The following is a 5,034-nucleotide window of genomic DNA, read 5'->3' on the forward strand; positions in this document are numbered from 1 at the left end:
AGGGACACCTAGAGCATGTGGCACAGGGTGGCATCCAGGCGGGTTTTGAAGACCTCCAGAGAAGGAGACTCCACAGCCTCCCTGGGCAGCCTGTTCCACTGCTCTGAAACATCTAACAGCTACACTATCAATTGCTCAATAAGTGAGCAACAGGCATGAGCTAAAGTTATGAGCAGCAAMCTTAAACAACCAGATGAACATGTAGAGGCTACTCGAGCCCAACTCCAGATGCGTGGCCTACTGGTTACTCCTTTTATCCCGCATTTGTCCATGCATACAAGTCCAAGAACCACCTTTGGCACTGCTGTTACAAGTGGGGACAATCTTTCCTCACCATTATCCTTTGTGCAGTATCCCTGGGCTTTAAGGTGCAAATGTAAATATTCACAGGGTCAAGAAGGCCTAGGCACGTGCCATCCACGCACCTGCATAAAGCAGTAATTCCCAGGCGGAATTCCCTGGGGACGAGCGCAGTTTCCCATGCCCCGGCTCCCAGCCCTGCCTCCCGCTGCCCACGGAGCTCGTGTCTTTCACAAGAGCCCTTGCCCAACGGCAGCTCGGGGCTGCCCCCACCTGCGCCCTTACTCCTATGGGAGACGCTTCCCAAGCTCCCGCAGCTCCGCCGGCGGCTTCCCAGGCAGCCCTTCCAAAGCGGGGCGAGTACATGGGCCAACACAATGCAAAAACTGAAGCAAGTTACTCCTCTAGGCAAATCCCCTGGCTCCAAGCAACAGGCTTCTGTTACAAACGTTCCCACTTTAAACACAGTGAAGGTTGAAATGCATAAGCTTCTTTAAAGGTGACACTGGTATTCATCCCCTTGCACCACTTTAGAAGCATTTATCTTTCAGGCTGTTTATGTACCTAATACCAGAGACTGACTGTCCTTTCACCTTAACGCAAAGAGCAAAGTAAAGCTACCTCAGCAGGCAGGAGGAGGCAAGCATCCACACCAAGGTGAGCTCCGGAGCGGGAGCTAGGAGCGGGAGCGACGCTGCGGCTGCTGGCAGAGGCAGACGAGCGCTTTGCCTCGAGAGCAAGGCCCAGGAGGGACAGCTCCGGGCTTCTGAGGTCTGCTCTGCCTCTCCTCCTGCCGCCAAAGAGCATGAGGAGGAGCACATAGCTACAACTAAACACAGCAGTCCCACTATGCAACTGTTTTAAACAATCAGGAACGCCAAGTGCAAAGTAACACACCTAYAGAAGGAGCAGGGAAACCTTCACAGTGAAAGGTTACCAGGAAGCCAGCCTATTTTCACATGTCCATGTTAAAATGCRTCTTGACAAACACCATGCTTTATTTCAGACACGGCTAAAGGCATTAGCAGTGCCCAAAGCTKAGCACGACCAGAAAAACTCTTGCCACAGATCCAGACAAAGACCTAAGGAGAAGAAATCCCTGCACAAGAGATTCCCCTAAGAGCTGGTGGCACGGACAGCTCTCCCCGAGGGCCTCCCCACCGCAGCTCAGGACACCTCCAGGCGCAGGGAGCAGCAGCGAGTTGTGCAGAGGCTCTGCTCTGGTCCTGCAGCGAGCAGCGCTAACTGGGTGCTAACACCCTTCCACCCCCCACTAACTGCACACGCCGATGTTGTTCTGGGATTACTGCTTCAGCCTGCAGCAGTGATTTATGGTGCGCACTGCCAAGCACCACGCGCAGTGCCAAGCACTTGCGCAGCAGGTCTGCACCCATCTGCACAAGAGGCACCGAGATCTAGCTGCAGAAACAAGCTGCCTTCAAGTAACAGCACCATTACATGCAACTCTGAAGAGCTTAGGGAAAAAAGGATACCGCTTGGGAAAGGTGATCCGCCTCATCAACAAGTTGCCACCTGGTTGGCACTCTAGTCAATCCTGCACCGAGTGTCCTCTGCATGGGGCTCTGAACTGTTGATAAATGGTTTTAACGGTATTGCCCCAACCACTTCATAAGGATCAGATATTATTTTGTAAGAAAATAAACCTGTTAACAACCTGTTCCCAAGACTACATAAAGCACATGTGATACAAAGATTCTAAGTCAAACTTCTTACAAGCACAAAAACCACCTTGTCACTTCTTCAAATAAAGATCACACAAAGGGTTAATTAATTGCTTGTTAGCCTTATTACTGCAAAGATTTTATTTAGGACTTGCTATTACTCCTCCCGCTCTCTCACCACTGAARCTTTCAAATTGTCCAGTGTGGTCTTGATTTAAGGGACTTGACTGTAGGACACATGTAAGTACTCACTCCCCCTCGCTGGTGGGCAGCTACATCTTCCATGTCTTCCTTGGCGATCCCTGCATGCAAAAGGCACAGGCGGCTCCTGGATCATGAGCCCACACGTGGCAGCGCTCGGCCTGCGCTGGCCCAAGGCAGCCAAGGACAACGGGCAGAGCGGGCTCACTGGGGCTGGGGAAGGAGGCTCTGGGCCAGCAGCCACACGGGAAAAGGAGGGTTTAAACCCTCCTTTCGTCTAAAAATAAAGTTACAGAAATGGAGAAGCAGTTGAGAGCACCATCTGACCGACCTCTTGAAGAAYAAATGCTCAATGTGAGCGCTCCGTATGAGATGTTTTTTGCACTTCTAGTCAATAAAAGCCAATATGTCCCATTAAGGCAAGCTAATGTCTGAAAACTTTTGTTCATCAGCTGGCCCCAGTACAAAGGTACAGCTGTATTCATCACATTAGAAAGCACCACCTCCATCAGCCAGCCATCCTGTAATCACTAAACATGTGATCATTATTCAAATAGGATGGTAGCAAAACCACCAGGGAAGGATATGGTTGCTTTTCTAGGATCTAAGCTTCTCTTGAAGTCTAATATGGCTGGTAATAGCCTAAATAATACTGTTTCCTCTATGGTTACAGCCAAATTTTATATATATACACATATATATATAGATATGTCTCATTAAGAGAGCTGTAGTTGTGAATCAGGTTAAAAAAACTAAAGTTAAAGTATTTGGATGATWAAAATACTAGAAGCTCTAGAGGACTGTGTTACTACAACTCATGCTGTCAAACCAGAGAATTTGGAATATTAATTAATAAATAAATAAATAAAAACTAACTGCAATAATAGGTAATAAGGTAATAAATAGGTAATAGGGTAGGGAAAAAAGTCCCCTACAGAAAGGCATCCAAGCAGTGGAACAGGCTGCCTGGAGAAGCTGTGCAGTCCCCATCCTGTTCCTGGAGTTTAAGAGCTGCCTGGATAAAGCCCTGAGCAGCCCGGTCGGATCTCAGGTCAACTCTGCTTTGACCAGGGGTCCGGACCAGATGTCTCCTGAAGTCCCTTCCAAACTGCATTAATCCATGACTTGGATTTCATTTCAYTACGTTGCTGAAGGAATGGGGGAAATGATTCCATCCTTGCTGCACTGCTTGCCAAGCAGGGGAGAGGGCAACGGAGCTTGCCGCGCTCATTTATCACAACCTGAAATTATCAAGCCTGGCAATCTCTGCTCTACCTYGTCTCCATATGCACCCAGAAACCTCATGCATCTCATCATGAGAAATCTCATCATCCGCCCACCTCGCGCTGAGGCGAGAACAAGCTAGATACAAGTCACTGGGAGAGAAAGGGAAAAAAAAACCACACAGACACAAGAAAAGTTTCACAGAGACCTTGCAACCAGCGGCACAGCAGTGCAGGAACTTCTGCAAAAACATGTGCTGTGTATTTTATCACAAGCAGTAGAGATATTTTTTCCCAGGGCACTGCTGGCTGACTTGGTTCCTCCTGCTCGTACCCCCCACTCCCAAATTCCAACAAGTCAGAGCACAAGCAGAAGCAAATGCATGCAGGTGATCATAAACCCACTACAACGACACAGAACAAAGAGTTTGCAGTTCAATTCCCAAGAAGTGCAGAGGAGGACACTCTCAAAAAAGTGTAAGAGGAGGGAAATGGGAGAGTGCTGATCTTGGTGAAGTTTCTTGTGGGGGTACTGAAAAAGAACACATTGCCACAGCAATCCAAACAGCCACTTRGCATCAAAACCACTAGTTTTTAAAGATGAGAAAGAAACACTTTTCTTCCTACAGTATTTCCAACTGTCTCCTTCTCAAGGTGACCCAACAGGCCCCAGCTTTGCTGCATCCTCCTCTCATCAGGGCCAGGAAGTCTCCCCCAACCTATTGCTGGTGATGAAGGATGAACTTCAGAGGAATCCAGCCCGAGGTGCCAGGGAAAATGAGTGGTCCRGGGGAAGCCTCTGCCTCCAGCGGGAGGCCCCCAGCCCCTGCTGGAGCAGGGCAGCACCCTCCTGCACCGGCAGCAGGCACAGGATGCAGGAGAGCTCCCTCCCGATGGCCACACGTCGGTCTACAGGGAGAGCCTCCCCCAGGCAGCCGGCACCAGCACCCGCTTTCCCGTCCTGACACCGCAGCAGAGGACGGGACGAACACAGGGACACGGGTCACACTGCCCRTGCTCCTCTTCCTACCTGGGCTGGGAATCACGCCGATAAGAGGGGCAAAGGACAATTCCTTTATCCACTTTATTACCCTTTATCCTTGAGCCGCTGGCCAAGCACAACCAGAGGCTGATACCTGCGCCTGCAGGAAGCGACGATCCCAACGTTTGCACTGGGGTTCTCTGCTCATAAGATGCATGGGGGCGCAACTGAGGAGAGAGCCGTGGTCTAGAGCTGACGTTGTGAGCCGATAGCCTGACCCCTGGCAGGAGCACGGCAGCCTTCCAAGCTGGAAGCCAAGCCGCAGGAGCCGCAGAGGCTGCCAGGGCTTTCACAAGGCACCAAAGGTCGGCAGGCAGCTGACGGGGCACTAGTTGAGCGGCAAGGAGGCAGGGAGCTTTGGGCATCCCGGGGCCGCCCCAGCATCCCGCGCGGGCACATCCCGCGCCAGCCGGGTGGATCCCGCGCCGGCTGCCGCAGGGCTCACGGGAACGGCGCTCCGGGACCCGGGAACGGCGCCTTCCCCACGGGCTGCCCGACGCCGAGCCGCCGCGGGCTCCCGCCCCCGCGGCCCTCGCTCCGGGCTCGCTGCTCTGGCACCCGGGGCTCCGTCGGGCCGCGCTCGGGG

The sequence above is a fragment of the Nothoprocta perdicaria genome, unplaced genomic scaffold, assembly GCF_003342845.1.
Source record: "Nothoprocta perdicaria isolate Ctin4 unplaced genomic scaffold, notPer1 scaffold_15, whole genome shotgun sequence".
NCBI lineage: Eukaryota > Metazoa > Chordata > Aves > Tinamiformes > Tinamidae > Nothoprocta > Nothoprocta perdicaria.